General features: G+C 47.1%; 1 protein-coding gene across 2 annotated transcripts in view; it reads left to right on the forward strand.

Moving 5' to 3' along the window:
• Positions 1 to 18,402, forward strand: part of COL5A1 (collagen type V alpha 1 chain) — a 160,448-nt gene that overhangs the window by 52,611 nt on the left and 89,435 nt on the right. The gene's annotated exons all lie outside the window — the stretch shown is intronic.

Below are 18,402 nucleotides of genomic sequence, written 5' to 3' on the forward strand. Positions count from 1 at the left end.
ATCGGACAGCACTGAAGAACCCAGTGGTGAGCCGTGGTCTGCCAGAGCCCTGCTCGCCCGTCACGAGCCTGGGCACAGCAACGGGATGGTGGTGTCTGTAAATGGGAAAAGGCACCAACCCCGAGCAATGTTTGTTGAGGGGTCCCTCCTCACGATCTTGTTAGCAAAGCACGGTGAATGCTGAGGATACGGGGCACTTGACACTCGTTAAAATACAGGATTAATGCCCAGTGTGAATGGCTGGTGAAGGACATGGGACCTTGCCCCGGTCTGAGGAGCTGCTGACTTCCCTGCCTGCTCCCGGATAGTGGTTGCAGTGATGTGCTGTGACTCCAGGGGCTACTGAAATCAGAAATTGTTATGGTCCAAGTAGGCAGTTGGGAGCCTGATGGTTGCCTTTCTAAGGACTCCTGCAGGTTAGTTGGTTTGGGTGAGCTTTTGCCATTTTGGAGGACATGGGTGAGGATGCTGTGTGGGAGCTGTCAGTGGGGAGAGATGCTAAGCAATACCATGCAGGGTGCTCCATCACTGCTGGCCATGGCACGGAGAGGAGTCAGGTTGTTGCCCAACTTCCTCTGGCCTGGGGTACCTCCTGCAGAGTGGGGTAATCCATTGCAACTGCTAATGGAAAACTAAGTGGTCTCTGGAAGGCAAAGCTCATCCTTCAAAACAATTTCCATCCACCACAGGGATTGTGGGGTTTGGGGAGCAGAATTGTCTGATTGTTCCTGACATTCACCTGGCAGGGTTTTGTATTTAAACGCTGGCAGGCAGCAACCTAGGCAGGCTCGTTCCACATGATGGATGCTGTTAGGTGTAGTGTCATTACTCTTTCAGCTGATGGCTTCGTTTGTAGTTTGCTTCCCCACTTGGATAGTGGGAGGAAGAAGGAGGGGGCTTGGTTTCTTCCATGGAAACTCTGAGGTGCCAGAAGGCTGATTGCTGAGCCCAGACAGGGTGATGTAATGCTGGAAACCTGCTCCTCTCCGGTGACATCATGCCAAGGTTTACAGTGGCGTTTTGGACATGGCTGTCTGCAGGGAGCAGGCAACAGGACAGGGCTTCAGGAGCAGAAAGGGCACCACAAAGGGACCCAGAGTGTGTTAAAAGTCACTGAAGAGGAGAGCAAATGGACAGGTTTGGGAAAGATGACTTTCCTCAGCTTGCATATGGGGGAAAAGCCAAATACTCATGCTATTGGGGAGAAGTTTCCAGCTGAACTTTATTGGCAGCATCACTATGCAATATGGAAAAGTGATTACTGAGAGCAGAGAGCGATAGTGTGTCACTGGCCCAAATCAGTGCATGTTTCCCCTTCCCTGCTAATTTGGGAACCTTGTTCTATGTGGGAGGTAACACACCAATTAGTCTTATTTGCATAAAAGTGAATTTCTGGGACCGAAGCCTCTGCATAGGACAAAATCCTCTTCTATGTACAAAAAGCTTCATTGATTTGCATTGTTGCAGCAAACTTATGGGCAGTACAGGCTCATCTGAGCCAAATTTGTGGTAAAGCCATTGCATTGAGGAAGAGGATGGTGAGCACTGAGCTCTGCAGGTCAGGCAGGAAGGTGTGTTTGTCCTTGTTGACCTGGCAGTGCCCAAGCTGTTGTTTCTCTGAAATTTAGGTTTTCATCTCTATTGACTTGCCTTTGCAGAGCGCTGCTTGAAGTCTGTCATTTCCTTAAGCTAGGTTTTCATGTACATAGCCCCTAATTGCAGCAAGGCCAGACTAAATCCAGCATAGAAAAGACCATCCTAACGTAGAAGCCTCTTAGTTGACTTTGTGTTCAACCCATTCCCTTGTCATTTAGGTACGAACAAATGAAACGCATGTTCCTTACACATGGTGAGGCCTTTTTATTTTTTTTGAGGCAGTCTGGGCTGCTTGCCAAAGCCCAAAGGAAAATCCTAGCCTGCTCCAGACATCCCCAGCGTGCAGGTGTACTGCTTTGACAGAGCCGAGCGGGATCGAATGTATATGTTCACAATAAATACATCACCCTGGGGATGGGAGCTGGAAGAGGGTATTCCTAATGACTTGTGCAGAATATTGGATGTGTGTTTGTGTGTATGTGTGTTTTCTATTCCCTCCAAGAACACGGAAAAAAGTCTCTAACCGTGGGCTCATTGTTCTCCACACGTAGCCACATACTGGCTGTGGTTCAGGAGGTCAAGTCTGCTTGAACAAACAGTGCTTTGGCCACTGAAGCGAAATGTGTGGGGAGATGAGAGAATTTGTGGTGAATATTACTTTTGTGCACTGTTCTCTGCTCTGGAATGTCTGCAAACATAGCAAGGTTTTCCTGAGGCTTTGATGCCTTGCATAAGCAAATTTATCTGCAAATTATATTTACCCTCTTCCAGCTTGCTGCTTAGACTACTGAAATCTGAGCTGTGATGCTCAGCTACTTCTGGTCACGCTGCATCCGTTCCTGTTCCTTAATGGGTTTTGTCCAGATAACCACATTTCTGAGCTGAACTTCCCATTTGCTCTTCAGGCCATAGGGTGTGCAAACCCAGCTCCCTTTCTTGGGGTGAAAAGCTTGGGTCGTGCCCAATTAGCTTTGTTATGGGAGCTACACAGGGGTTTGTGTTTAAAAGCAAGAGTTTTTGAATGCTGAATTTGAGATGGGAGATGCTGCATAGAGATTCTCTTGCAGGAATAAAAAAAAAAACCCAAACAAATCAACTTTTATGGACAATTAACAGCGTTGAAATGTAATTGCAGAAATACTTTGGAGCGTGGAGGTGAGATGTGTGAACATCAGCAAGGAGACAGTCCATTTCCCTGGAGAAAGAGGGAGAAAGCGTATGGGTGAGAGGTGTTACGCCTATGTGTGCACACTAGCTCAGCTATCCATTTTCACCTCTTTCCTGGCCAAATTTGCTGGGAAATAGCAATAGGAACCTGCATAAAAACTTCCTTCTCGGGTGGTCCCAGCAGATGTGTCGTGCTCAGTGCTCCATGGCTTGGTGATTGTTGTCTGCCAAATGCAGGAAAATTCTTTCCCAACCAAAATTTGGTGTTAAGTTAAATTCTGTGTGTGTCAGCAGATATCCCCATGGCTAAGCATGTAATCCCACTTATATCCTGAGATAACTTTGGCAGCCAGGTCTATTTTTCCCCTATTCCCTTTAATCCATAAAACCTGGATTCTGTATTTACCTCCTGGGGCAGAAAACATTCCAAGTCCTGATTAAAAGCCTCTGTGTATACAAAACCCTTGATCCTGAGCCACCTCGGTGTGGAGGGCTGAGGATAAAACCTCAGGGTGGATCTTGGGGTTGTGGTAGTTGCGGGGTGGAAAGCCTGTCTGTGGAGCTGAGAAATCAGCTTCCAAATTAATTCAGTTATGAGGAAAAAAAAAAATGGAGTAAAAGCAAGGGGTGTGCAGCTTTTAGGTACCTTAGTACTCAGAAGAGCTCCAGCTGTTGTGGGATGGGAGCAGGAAGCCCTGATGTGCTGCTAGAAGCAAGAGCCACCTTTTGGTGATGGAAGTGAGCCCAGACTGGGGGAGGCTGATGCTTTCCAACATGAGCCATGGGCTTTGGAGCTGCCTGAAGGCTCGCCTGAGGTTTCATACTGGAGTTTGGGAAGTGTTTAAGGGGAGAGGATGGGAAATCCACAGAGCAGCAGCATGGCACTGCCCTTGGTTGCTTTTCCTGCCCTTGTAGCAGTGGTGTGAATTGTCTGGTGGAGCTGTGAAATGCCATCTGCTGTGTTTGACCATCATGGATGGTCATGGCTAGATGTTTGATGGAGACCTTGGGTTGAATTTCTTTCCTGCCACCTCCTTTTCCGTACCAAGACAGGCTGCTCCTCAAGTTTCTCTTGAGACTGTTCACCACCTTCCCTAGACCCTCTCTTTTCCTTTGCATCCCCCACCGCCATCGTAGCCAGGGGTGGGCGTGAAGCCCAAAGCTTTTTGGGTCATTGGGACCAACACCTCCCAGGCAGACACCACGACCCCGTTTACACAGGGCTGAGTAAAAACTGAGCAACTGCCTCCACTTTGGCTCAGCGCAGCTCCAACAGCGACTTTTCAAATATGTAACTTAAGCCAAGAGCTTCACTTTACTACATATTTTCCACTGTGAGAGTCCCCCTTACAATACGCTGGCGTATCCAGCTTCGTGTGGGCGGCGCAGCCAGCAGAAGCTGATCTCGTTCCTAATTTTCCATAGATGAAAGGGAAATAAATCAACGTGAAACCGGAGCCAGGAAACGGCATCGTTCAGCACGGAGGGGGAAGACACAAAAGAGCAACGCCGCGATGTGCTGTGCCGCAGCTTGTAATGAGGGAGAATCTGTTTTTAAACTATCCCTTATGGTTCACACATATGTCATTGAAAAATAACTTCTATAGGAAAAAGCAAGGCCTTTAGCTTGGTTATTAGTGGATTATTTGATTTGGATGGAGAGAGGAAACTTGGAACAGTGTGATCAGCCCTTGGTAGGGCAGTGACATCAGGAGGTGAAGTTGGATGGGGGAAACGCAGCACTAAATGAAATGGTAAAGAAAATAGGGAACTTGAGTGTGGTCAGGTCTGTAGGACCACAAGAAGAAATGGGAAGGCTGGGCAGCCTTTAGCAGCCTTGTGGGCTCTAATTTGGGTTTACGTGGAGTTTTCAGACTGAGTTCTCCCCTCTAGGCTGCATCTCCTCTCCAAGGAAAACGCTGCAATTTCCTTGTTTTGTATGAGAAATGTAGCCTGGATAAAAGGGCACTGACCCTCTGACTGTAGATGGGGACACCAGTCAGGCTGTGGGGCTGCTCGGGCCATGTGTGTTGGGTGGTGACCCAACAATGGGGGTGACCTTTAGGTGGTGACAACTGGGATCTGGAGAGTGGTGGCACTGGTGATGGAGAGCTGGGCTGCCCTGGGCTACCTGGTGCTCAGAGAGCAGTGGAGGACAAGGGCAAATGGGGACTTGGGTTTCTTCCAGGCATTCCTAATGAATGCGATGAGGAGAATGGAGGAAATATCTTTTTTCAGCCTGTTCTATGGAGTGCAGGATATCGAGCGTATGCTTCAGAAAGGCAGTGTTATTTGGAATACACCAGATGCAAAATGAGGGTGTTATTTCAAAATTGCTTGTTGTTTCATCTTCTCTCCCTCTCAGCTTTATTAACTGCTAGTTAAAGGGCTGGCAGATCATGATAGACAATGACATCCATTCAGTTTGTCCTATTCATTTCTCAAAGGCCTGGGATGGGCTTTCATGTTTGTTTGTTTAGTTTTTTTTAATTTCCATGCTGGACAGGGGAAGGTTAGGCTGACACTATCCTCCCTGTATGTAAAAGCCTCCCACAATGTGCGGGCTATCACTTAATGTAGCTTTCCAGTGGGCCTGAATGTGAGTTCTTTAGGCTGTTGTTCTGGCAATGCCGACCTGTGCTGGTCCCCTCGCGCCGTTCTCAGGGCACTGCTGAAGCGATGAGCACCCAGACAGAGAGCCACAGGAGCAGCTGTCAGGCTGTGCATGCAGAGGAGGTTAAAAATCTTTTTTTTTTTATTTCAACCACTGATGTGAAGCCAAACTTTGCCTGGTTCTGGTACCTTCCCAGATTGTCCCAGCAGTTGACATCACTGGTCAGTGGGCTCTGAGCCCTGCTGTCACAGCGGGCAGTTGTGATGGCTGTCAGGGAGAGCACCACCTTGCCACACTGTCCCGTTATTTTATCCTTGCATGAAAACTTCTTTCCTTGACTGGCAAGAGGAGGCTACAGTTGCAAAAGCCCACTGCCAGGTGCCTCCTGAGTTGCCCTGCTTAAGCATATCCATAGAAGCAAACTTTATGAGTAAGTATTAAGAGATTATTTTTTTAATAGTCTAATTTGCTACTTGCAAGGGTTCAGAAGCATAATCTGACTTGATGCTTCAATTAGGGAACAAAACCACACTGTGTGAATAGACCTGAGCCAAATCGGCTCCTATTAGAAAACAATCGGAAAGAACGGCTTGAAAAACTTCTGCTGAGGAGTTATTCACGCTTGTTATTTTGCAAACACTATAGAATGGACAATAACTTAAAAGGAGGAAAAAAAGTCTAAATTTTGGATAGGTATCTGATAACTTTTGTTCAATAATCTGTTGCTGTGAAGTCGCTCTCAGCTGGTGGTATTAATATTGTAAATGGACGGGGGATGCATCTATTGAAGAATACCTGTGGCCTCAGCAGTACAATTTTTGACCTGTTTTTAAAGCATTCTTTTCAAAGCTATCCTATAGATTTACACTATTCCTGGCTAAGCATTTGTAACCTGGAGAGGAATAAACCCAACAGTTCTATAGCGACCATGCTATAAAGGTTGTGTTTGGACTAGATGTAAAGACAGTGACAACAGAGCTTGTGATTGTGGGGCCTCTATTTTTAGGGATCAAGGCTGTAATTTGTGTGGAGTGTGACATAAATGCTGATTTTAAGTTACCAAATGAAGAGTTTGAAGGCAGAAATCACAGAGTGACAAGCTGCTGTGTGGTCATATGGGAAAAAATAACTCTTAAGGGTTTGATCCTTGTGTGTTTGCTGGAGAGCCAGTTATGGTTACAAGTCTGTTGTGCAGATGGATAAGCTGCTCTGAGTAAAGGCTCATCGGAGGTTTCCTGGGTGGCAGTGCCAGTGTGAACGTGGCCAGCACCTGATAACAGGTCGCAACAAATCCTTGGGCTCTGCTGTGTCCTGTGATGTTGCTCTGAGAGCTGCCAGGGGAGCTGGTTAGCTGACACCTGGAGATGATTGGTTTTCTCCTCCATTCTTCTTGGCTCTGGAAAATTGAGAAGAGGGTGGGGTGTTTCCCATGTATAGGCAGAAATACAAGAACTGCTTATTTTGTGGTGCTTCAGCTCATCTTTTTCCAGTTACTGTGGGAATTGGGAATCTCAGAGATGCCTTGAGATTAGTCAGGTCTAGATTCCTTCTAATTTGTGTCTCGTGGTTGCTTCAACTTTTCTTATGGTAGGAACATTGAAGAGATGTGTTCTTATTGTGCATGCCTGTATCAGATCAGATGTGAACTCACTGCAAAGCCTCCCCTCAGACAATGGACTTGTATGATGCCTTTCTTTTACCCAGCTGTCTGTTTCCATGACATTTATAGGAGTTTAATTATCCTGAGCCTTTTCCTCTGTCAAAAGTGATTGAAATCAGCTATCAGATTCAAGAGTTATTGAGATAGACGGACACACCTGTGGCTGCACAAAGAGATCACACATGGCTTGCTTTCAGGGGAAACCAGCCAAAAAAAATGTATTGCTGTCCTAATGAATTCATTAGAGGAGAATGCTTCCTAATGTATTAGTTTAAACCTTCAAGTTAAATAACTCTCAATGTGGTTTCTGGTATACACAAGAGATGAATATTTAGTTGCTAGCAGTTGTAATTACAGAGGTGGCCAGAAGGCTGGGTTGTTTCATTGGTGAAGGTGTTTCCCTCTAGCCTGCCGGCTATGCATACAACAGCTCTACTCCAAGTCCTTCCTCTAGGTAGGATCCTTGTAGGGAGAGACCCACTTCTGCTCTAACTCCTTGTGCTGGTAAAAAATGCAAGAACTGGTTCTGCCTAGCTGAATGGAGGCAACATTTAAGATCCCACACAAGGAGCAATGACAGATCAGGTCTGCTGAGAACCTACACCAGGTCTGACCTTAACATCTCGCACATTCCCTAGGAGATGGCGTAAACTTGCCAAGTCCTTCTGCCAAGCTGGCCCTGCATGCAGTCTAAACCTGCTTTTCTCTCATTCCAGCCCTTCTCAGAATTGAGTTTCCTATTTTTCAGTCAAAACTGGAGAGGGGAAAAGAGAGTCAGACTATTTACCATGTTCATGAGAGTTTTGGAGCAGCCAAAGAAAACTGAGTCACTTTGGAAGGGCTCTCTGCAGTCAGGTTTTTTACCTTTTTCTTCACTCTTCCCCTGAAATAGAAGGAACACCTTTGCCCAGCCAGCAGCTCAAAAATAAGCCAGCAAAGGAGCTATTTCTTCCAGTCAAGCCTGGTTAATAGCATGGTCTAGATAAATTGCATTGTAAGGCTTCCATCCCACAGCTACAAGAACCTCTGGGGCCTTTGGTGACTCAGACCCAGTGAGCCACTGAAGCTCCTGGCCCATTTTCTGTTCTTGGGGAAGGTGTTACTGCAGGAGATCTGTTAATGGTTTCTCAGGAGAACAGTGTGAGCTAAGGATGGTCCCCAGCTGGCCAGGAGAACCACAGCAGGCTGCTTGTTGTAGATCGACACAGTTCTTCATCCTCCAGCCCTAAGGTCCCCCTGGAGCTGGTGTTCACCAGCTGAGGGTGTGGGCTTCTTGCATGGCAGGGGCTGAAATCAGGGCACTGGTGGGTACCATGAGCAGGTCTTGTGGCTTGGCTTTGCATCTGCTGCAGGTGATGGAAATCCCAGAGATGATTAGGGCTTGGCTTGGGTGACTGAGGGGGGGATAAATGGCACATGCTCAGCTGGCTTGGGTCAGCCCTTCAGAGGAGGTGTTCAGGGCTGGCAGAGAGCACTGGTGTCCTCTAAAGGGCTGGGTGGGACAGGGAGCCTGCTCTTGGCTGCAGGTCGCTTTGTGGTAAGATCAGTGCCTCTGGTGTGGGCTCCTGAGGCTGTGCTGGCCAGGTCCATCCCTGCGGACGTGGCGTGCAGTCGGTGCTCCAGCAGGAAACGTGTGCTCCGCTCCGGAGGCGATGCCCGGGCGCTCTGTAAACACCCGGTGATAGCTGCGTTTGACATGTCCCAGCTTTCACAGGAAGAGGCCAGGGATAAGGATTAAGCCCTGGCTTTAGGAAAGCTGCTAGGGATATGTCAGGCTTTAGCAGGGTACATGTCCCATGCCAGAAGTGGAAACAAAATCATTAGGAAGTCAAGAGTCTTTCAAAAGTACCCAAATCTGGATGCTTTCCTCCTCTATCTGTGGAGGAGCTTGTTTAAGTCAGCAGTGCTTAACATATGCATCTATAGATGTCACACTTAAAAATATATATGCTTAGATATGATGCATGGATGCGCAAAACATGTATGCAAACACTGTGGGTGCAAAGTGGAGCTTAGAGAATCATGCAAAGGGGCTGCAGAGGAAAGCGTCCTTGTCACTCATGCATCCCATGAGGTGGAAGTACTCTGGAAAAATAGCATGTTCCTGGTTAATAATTAAAGACTATATGCTAATATGTCTGTACAGAGTGATAGATTTAGGGCATGCAACATTAAATCTGGTATTTCTGAAGTTTTGGAACCCTTGCAGCTGTAATTTTTTTAAATTGTGTGTGTGCACACAGGCAGGTTCTTTTTAAAAGAAAAATTGCAAAATCAGCTTCAGCCGTGTGGTCTCATAGTGACATCTATGAAGTTTATCAGCGAGCATGGGACACATGTGTATGGGCGCCTGCATGCATGTATGCCTGCGTGTACATACATGAACCATCTATTATGGGTAACCTAACATGCAGCTGCTACTTTAGAGAGAAAATATTTACTTCAAGGTGATGAAATTTGAACTAGAAGTCATGCAGTTTAATAAAATCGTGTGGTTTAGATTCCTTGTTCTTCACATATGTTTCTAATCTGCTGGGGGGGTTCAGACCATCTGCCCAGAACACGCAATTTATAAAAAAGTTTTAAAATGCTCATTTTGCAAATATAAAGACTGACTCTACAATAGGAAAATGAAATTTGAGAGTAACGTCCTCTCTTTATTGGGGTGGAGAGAGGTGGGACTGTCAGGGGTTTCTTCTTTCTTTTTTTTTTTTCCTCCTTTAAAAAAACTGAACTGTGAGCTATTATTTTTCCTCTCTTTGCAAAATAGCTGCAGAAATCTCTCATGTTATTTTGCCTGTGTTACCACAGTGCTTGGCCAGGCTGTAGAGAAGGAGTGAATATAAAGCAGCCTTTTGTCACCCCAGTCTACGCAGCCCCTCTCCCTGTCTGTCTGTCCTTCCAGGCTGCGGCTGCAGAGTAGGGGAAGCTGTTCAGTCGCATCCTGCTTTCTGTGTCCATAACTGATTGTTTCACACCCAAAAATCCTAGCAGATAAATTGTGGTTTAACAGACGTAAATATATAAAAATAGCCAGTGGAGCTGAGTGTCTGAGCGTGATGGTGGTTGATTTAAGGCTATCTGTCTCTTCGGGTGTTTTTAGCAGGTCTTTCTATTTGCTTTAGTTTTTAAGGCATCTTGGCTGCCTTTTTCTTTTCTGCAGTCCCTACCGCTTGGCTGCTGCTTTGCCCTGGGCGTACCTTCCCATCCCGTTGAAAGAGTTACGGTGTTTGTGCTCGCTCAAAAGAGGAGGGATGCAGATAAATCAACGGCAGAGCGCTGGCCCCCTGGATGGCAGCGCTTTGAAGAGAGGCCTGGGTTAGCAGGGGAGCAGGGAGCTTGCAGTGGAAGGGAAAATCAAAGCTGGCAAATACTCTGTTCCAAAGAACGGCAGTCTGATGGTGATGCCACCACGTTTGCAGCGGCTGATGTAAGGCCGCCTGCACAGAGCTGTAAGGCGTGAGGATAAACAGAAGCTGAGGAGTCATTTCTTCTCTGGGTGGGTCCCGCTCCCTTGTGCCATTAGCTGCAGCAGTTATTAAAAGTACTCGTCGGCTTCGCAGTGCTGTCTATGGAGCGCACAGCCGATGTCTGGTGGTTTGCAGCACCAGACATGAGTCAAGGGAAAGCTGGACACGTCCCCCGGTACGTGCGTGGGATGGACGCTGCCTCCTGCCCTGTGCTGCCTGACCTGGGATGCTCCTGCGGGAGCTTCTCAGCCGGCGTCGTAAGGACAAGAGATTTAAACCACTGTTTCTGCTCTGCTGGCCATGTCTACCTTTGGATTTTTTTCTGCTTTTTTTTCTAGCTTAAATTTTCCCATTTGCTAGAGAAAATCCTCCTTGCTGCCAGCAGTTGTGCCTCTCGTGCAGCCCGGCTCTGCGGGTCCTGCCCCACTGGTGTCACAGCTGTGTGGGGTGGACCCGCAAAGGGATGCTGCCCTGTCCCAGCCATGGCTTTTCCATCTCTGAAACAAAAACCCTGGAGAAACGCAGTGCTATGATGGCCTCCCAGTAAATACTTTGTAGAATTGATGCTCTTTGTTCTTCTGCCAGTGCCACCTGTTTTCCAAGCTGCCTCTTTCTTAAGAATTGTTTTTCTCTCCATGCTGTGTCCCCCAAGTTCCTGGATCTTAAATGACAGGTTGCTAATTTGCCTTATCTGAGTTTTTCCACCCATTTGGTAAATTGTTGAACAAAAACTGTCTTCCAAGGTCTAGGCATCGGCTTTGAGGTAGGAAAGACACATCACCCACTGGAAGCAACGCTCGTTTATGGCTTACGGTGGGAGCTGCAGGGTAACAAACTACGATGCACGTGTAATGCTTCATCTGAGCACTGCAGCCTCCTTCAGTCAGTCAGGGTCAGGGTTGAATAAGGTGAAGTACAATTGCCTCAAAGCATAAAGCAGCCCCAGAGCTTTTTGGGATCTTTAAACTGGTGATTAGATGTCTCTTCTGAAAGGATGGAGGTTTCAATTAGGCGACGTGCCTGGGGATGAATCAATGTTGGCAGTGAAGGGATGGGGGGCTGGTGCAGGGAGGATGGGACCGTGTGGTCTGGGTGGCGAGTCTGGAGCTCAGCTTGGGCTCTTGCCCCATCATTAAATGTCCATTTGAGCTTGGTCAGGTTTTTTCATCTTGTCCCTTTTCTGTTCTCTTCAGGGCATTGTCAGTCCCTCCATGAGAAGCTCTTGGGGCAGGATGTGATGGTTCAGTGGACCGGGGTAGCAGAGGGCTGAGGCAAGGGTGACTGTAGAGATGTTACATGAGACTGGAGAGAGCAAAGGGGCTCTAGGCTGTCTGAATTTGGTAAGAATTCCGGGGAAAGTGGCAGGAAGAAGTCAGCAATGATTAATGGGCTTGACAAATTCAGCCATTTGGAAAGGCAAGCAAATCTTTCTCCCATTGAGGATAGGAAACTGGAATGGTGGATGGGTCCATCCATTGCCTGTAAAGCACTGTCATGTAAATAATGCATCCTGCTGATGAATACTGTGTATATTGTCTTTGGGAACTAGCTCTGCGTTGTCACTTAAACAAAAAAGGGCTTTGGTATAAGCTCTGGCTTCGCATTTGCTTCAGCAAGTGCAGAGGGTGCTCGGTGTTGCGCTGGCGGCTGTGGCCGCTGCTGGGGGAGTGTTGACATTAGGGTAGGGCATTATTTACATTGTGTGGTTATTGGGGCTGGGGGGAGGTGTCAGGGGGAAGTAGCTGCCTGGAAGCGAACCTCATATTGGTGTCTCCAGCTCTGCTAATGACTCGAATCCTTGACTGGTATTTGGGTATTGGCAGAGTGACAGCTTCTTCAGGAGAGCTTTCCAGAATTAGCAAAGCCATCTGGCTTTTGTTCTCCTCTTAGAGAATCGCTTGTCCTTCCCTTCCAGTAAGGAGTTCTTGCTAAAGTGCTTGTAACTTGTATTGCGATATTACACCAACAGACCTACAGCGTGCTGTGGTCTCTGCAAGCGCCTATGAAATACAGCCCCTTGCTCTGAAAAGCCTCTTTTCTAAGAAACAGCCATGGAGTGGCTGACCCGAGGATCCAGCAGTTACGGATGGAGGAAGCACGACGTGGCATTGCCTGACCTTGTTTTCCATCCATGGGAGCAGGTCGGGGTGTTGAGGACAGCTCGGAGCGGAGGGTGGGAGGGTTTAGGGAAGAGGCATAGAGGAGGGGACACGCTTCCCTGCCCTGCTCCTGCAAAGCCAGTGGCCAGGGCTAACAACGAGTTAATGGACTGTTGCGTGATAGGAAATTGGGTTCCTCCCTGGGATTATAAAAAATAAAGGTTGAAAATTACTGGGGAGGTTAATTACCTTTGAGCCAAAGGGCTTATTTTCTTCTTGTTGCTGTGGTCAGGGAGAGAGGCATGTGGGTTGTCCAGATAATTACTGTAGTTTGTGTTTGGTAAGTTTAATATCAGAAATGGTGAAGGCTTAGCTTTGGGGTGTGGATGCAGTACCACGCTGATGTGTCACGGGAGCAGGGTTTCTTAGGATACCTCCTCTCCCAGATGGAGATGCAGTGAGAAAGGGAAACTATTACCAGCCCTTGAGAGGTTTTTCCTTGAAGCCATATTTGGTTCTAGTGAAACTTCTATCCCTTTTCTGCTTAATTAAACCTGTTTTTTTCTAAAAAGGGCTCAGAATAGGCTCCTATCCGAGTGCCAAAAGCCAGAGGGAGCCATTCTTGTGGTAACTGGAGCCCGAGAGGGGAAATAGCAAGGTCTCGCAGCAAAGCTGCCCTGTCCGTTCCTGCAGCCCTTCTGCGCAGGATGGGGAAGCAAACATCCGGGCTGGGTTTATCCAAACCACCAAGTATTTGTAGCTGACTCATGACTGCGTGCAAGTCAGACTTTGTTTTGGGTTTTTTTTGAGTCAGACCTTCAACTATTGCCTTCCCATTTTGTAGTGCAAAATTTTTGGAAGCCCAAAGGATGCCCTTTAGGTACCAATTGCTTCATGTGGTGAGCTTGCTCCTCTCTGTGGCTGGCCAGAGAGAGGGGTTCAGGACACAGGTACAGGGGCCAGAGGGGGTGATGAGGCTTCGTCTGACCCCATTGCTGCAGTTTGGCTTCTTTTCTGGAGCAGCCGTGTTTAAACAAGGGACTCTGGGGTGATGCCAGTACAACAAAGGATGCACTGATGCTCTGAGCAGTTATTGTACCTCTGATTTGGGGTCTTGCTACACTGGCAGAGCTGGGGGCACAGTGATATCTGGGTCACCCCTTGCTTTCCTTCTTCACTGACTTCAGTCCCACTCTTACCCTCCAACCTGTGCAGACCAAGAGCCACTGGGAGCCTGGAGCAGGGCAGCTGCTCTGTCCTTAGCAGAGATCCTCCATCCATGGGCAAGTGCTGATGACAGATTTTATCAAGTGGAACATCTGAGTGCTGGCAGGCTGTCTCTGAGATGGGGATTAGGTTTTTTGGAAGCTCGCTGGTGGCTGGGATCACTGAGCTTTTACTTCATCATAGAGCTACATTGAACCTCTGCCACTCTTAAGCCACCCAACTGGGTTTGCGTTTATGGACCAGTGAGTTTGTCATAATAAAACTCGGCAACATCCCAATTCCACTATTTTTTGAGATTTTTGTGTTACGATTGTATATCCTGGACCTGTGGTTATCCAGTTTAAATGTAGGAGTTTAAAAAAAAGCACATCAAGCAGTATTTATTCTTATGGAAGAGTATCTAAGACTTCTGGGGTAATGCACTAAAACAACAGTCCAGTTAATTATTGTTGCGTTGCAGTGAGAGCCCCAAAGAATCCCAGTATTTATGGAGCTGCTGCCAATGCCAGATGAAATCACTCAGATTATCCTCGCCAGCTGTTTGTTTTGTTGAACCACAGCAATTTCTCCAAGTTACTGAAGTTGATGTCATTGGAAGTGATGTGACATTTCTGCACACATATAGAATAAGTGTTAAAAAATGCTCCAGAAGAGCTTTTCCAGTCTTGTCTGGGAGCTGGCTGGGGAGGTGAATTAAACTGGCTTGATGGAACTTAATCCATAAAGCAAATGAGTCATCAGGCATAAATGGCTTTACCATAAATGTCAGAGAGATTCTTACTGGTCCTGATAGTTAGCACTTATATCTGTTTGGAGCAAATAAAAGCCTTGCAATTCACAATCATTTTCATCAGTGTGCTGTCCTGCCTCTTCCTCTTCACAAGAAGCTCTAGGAATAAAGGTCAAAATGTGATTTATTCCCCTTTTTTTTAAAACTACCTCTTCTGATGAATGGAATATTGGTTATTTTCAGGCAAAAATGGACCTTTGTTTCCCTCCAAATTTTTTGTCAAACCAGGAAAACACATCTGTCCCTTGCCTCCGTGTGCTAAGAAGTTGCTGCAGTTATGGGAGCACTTTCTTGAGGCCTATGTGCCCAACTTGGTCACATGCCAAAAGAGGACTTTACTGCACTGTCTGCATGGGTGGCTGGGGCTGGAGGACACCGTGCTGGTGACTTCTTCAAAGCAATACCAGTGTGTTACTGACTTGCTCCCTGACTCGAATACCTCTTTACATCACAGAATGGTTTGGGTTGGAAGGAACCTTAAAGATCATCCAGTCCCACCCCCCTGCCACGGGCAGGGACACCTTCCACTAGCCCAGGTTGCCCAAAGCCCCGTCCAACCTGGCCTTGAACCCTTCCAGGGAGGGGGCAGCCACAGCTTCTCTGGGCAACCTGTGCCACTGTCTCACCACCCTCACAGTAAAGAATTTCTTCCTTATATCTAATCTAAATCTACCATCTTTCAGTTTAAAACCATTACCCCTTGTCCTATCCCTACACCCCCGATAAAGAGTCTCACCCCACCTTTCCTGTAGCCCCTTTAAGTACTGGGAGGCCGCTCTAAGGTCTCCCCAGAGCCTTCTCTTCTCCAGGCTGAACACCCCCAACTCTCTCAGCCTGTCCTCACAGGGGAGGTGCTCCAGCCCCTGAGCATCGCTTGAAAATAAATCTTAAAAACCTAAATGACTTGGCTGGTAAAGTGTTTAAACCACTCTCTTAGTGTAATTGTAAGTTCTCTCTCTTACAAAGGCTTTGTGGAAAATCTGCAGTTGTTGCATGTGTGTGGAGAGGGGGAGGAAATTAATGGTATCTTCGTTATCGCTGCTCTTGCTGAAAAAAGCAGATGCTGACATAGGAAGGAGAGAGGCTTGGGTGTTTTGTGTAACCATAACAGTGAAACAAATAGACACTTGAGTGAGGAAAGGGAGCGGAGCTGGCGGCTGCCTTTGTCAGCCCGTGCTGGGGCTGGGGGCAGCTATCTCTTGGTGAAATTTATTAGCGGGAACACACTTGAGAGGACACAAAAGGCTTGCGAACCTCCCAGCACGGCTTGCTCTATTTAAAGTTGGCTTTTTAAATCAAAGAAATGGGGCTCTTGACAGCAGAGCTTTGTGCATCTTTTGTGAAGTTCAGATAGTGGGGCTTTTTATTACAGGCTAAATTAGCCCATTTTATTGTTTTGCACTGAGGGATGAGGTCAGTTGACTGGGAATCTTGCTAACAAGGTTTCACTCCTGTCTGCTTTTTACAACTGTTAACACGGGGTATCCACCAGTGCCGTGCACTTGCTGTTAATGAAACAAAGATGAATGGTCTAGCAACCCTGAGAGCTCTCCTCCTTCCCCCACCACTGAGCTGCTCAACCTGTGTCAGTGTACTTAAGCTCAGATGCTCCCTGGGCCTCTCATTCCTCCAAAATTGGGTGCATTTGGTTTTCCATACTCTTTTTTGCATGCTTGCATTGCTGCTGCTGGAACAACGAGAAAAGGATGAACTTTGCTGGGCAGGGTGACTGGGTTTGAAAAGGAAATGGGAAAATAGCAGGCACGTTGAATGATGCTCATGAAGCGTGGTGAGCTCTGAAGGAGCAGTCTGATGTGGCTCACGTTTTTTCCTGGCACCCTTTGCATACCAAATTTATTCAGTTATGCGCTGATTTTCACAGGTTCTTGACCCAGAACTAGCAGGAAGCTTCTCTTGTTCATCTTCTCCCACTCACTCAGCAGCAACTGCTGGGTCAATGCTGTCCTTTGGTGTGTTGAGTGAGGTTGGGATTTCTACCGTGGCCCCAAGACTTGAGCCCGTGGCTCCTGGGACCTGCAGGTGATGTCTTTCCATGTACTCAGAGGTGCTGCCAGTGCCTCAAGCCATCAGACCCAGAGGATGCTCAGTTCCTGTTGTTCTGCAGGAAAGCAGGGTGGGATGAAGCCAGGATTTCTCTCCATGGATAGCTCAGGAGCTGCCATCAGCTGAGACTAAAAGCAAACTCAGCCTTAGCAAATTCTCTTCCGCTTAACCTTTTGCAGTGTGTTTAGCCAACGTGTCTCTTTGCTTTATCTATTCCCTGAGGAAACACAGTTGTAGTCCTGGTCACTTATAGGATCCAGACTATCAGCTCTCCTTGAGGTGTAAATCCAACCTTATCAGGAAGAAAAAGCTTTCAGCCTTCCTTCCTTGCCTCTCGGATACAAGTAGCAAGTCTGCTTTTGTGGCTGTTTTATTTCAGCTTATCCCAACAGTGCTGGAAACTCTCCATAACCCTGTGGAAACTGGGGCGCTTTAACCACCTAAGTGAGAGAAGGGCCCAAATGGCTTAAGTCAGGTGTCAATGAGGTGTGGGGGTGGTTGAGGTCCTGTGTGCAGAAATAGCAGCTGGAAGGATCTTCACATCATGAACTTTAAGCAAATTGCCTTGGCCAGGTTGGGCATCCTCTGCTGGAGGGAGCTCCAGAGGGGCAGCCTGTTCTGTTCTGAACTGCTTTTGAAGACAGCGATGCTAAAACGTGGTGGGAGTAATCCCATAACACCCCCCAGCTCCTTCTAGTCTCTGCTCAGGGCTGGGTGATGTCCTCTAGGTCACACCATGGCCAAGTTCCCCAAACAGGTCATGTTGTCAGGTGGTGACCAGAGCTGGCTGGAAATGGGAAATGTTCTTTGAGACAAAAATGTGGCATTTTCTATTTTCCCAGTACTGTGTCCCCATTTTTGGTGGTCACGTCGAAAACGAAAAAGCCAGTACAGTAATGACAGAACTACTCTATGGATTTATTTCAAAAAAAAAAAAGAGGGGAAGGGAAGGAAAGACTATTTCTCTTAAAATAGAAAATTGAAAACCACTTTGCAGACACTTCTGCTAATTTTGTAAAGGTTATTCGCAGGAAACAATGACTAATAAGCTTAAACCAATGCTCAGTTTTAGGATAGCTTGCGTAGCATCTGAGAGCTGCCCAGACATTACAGTGAATTGCTGCAGAGATGGATGCGATAACCTGGAATTCGAGGAGGGAAACCCCAGGCAGCCATAAGCTGCCCCTGCCCCTCAGAGCCAGGCAGGATGCGGCCAGGTCCACATGGTCCTTGCAACCTTCTTCCCTGGTGGATTTCTGCCAAAAATCTAAAAAGCATTTTTTTTTTTTTTGGTGCAGTCAATGGTATGTGCACGTGGGAGGCTGAGCTCCCTATGGACCCAGCGGCACCCGCGGCTGGACCGTGTGGAGTTTACGTGCACGAAGACAGATTTGGCCCATATTTTCAAAAATATCCTTTGGTTTTCCACAGGGCTGTTTGCTGGTCTGGCCAGGCTCCGTTCAGAGCTTCTGGTTCCTATTATGTGCCCAAGTCATCCTCCCAGTTTTGCTGTAATGCTCCTTCTTTTTCCCCTGATGCCTTAGCCATGTTTTTCTATTATTAAATAAGATTTTTTTCCCCCTAATTAAAATATCAGCTCTAATAATCCAAGTAGTAAAGTCTTGTCTTATGTAACTGTCTACTGAATAAACTGGTTTTTGGCATTATGGTTAAGCAATGCGGTGATTCTTTAGGAAACTAAAGAGTGATTTCTG

The sequence above is a fragment of the Strix uralensis genome, chromosome 21 (assembly GCF_047716275.1).
Source record: "Strix uralensis isolate ZFMK-TIS-50842 chromosome 21, bStrUra1, whole genome shotgun sequence".
NCBI classification, from domain to species: domain Eukaryota; kingdom Metazoa; phylum Chordata; class Aves; order Strigiformes; family Strigidae; genus Strix; species Strix uralensis.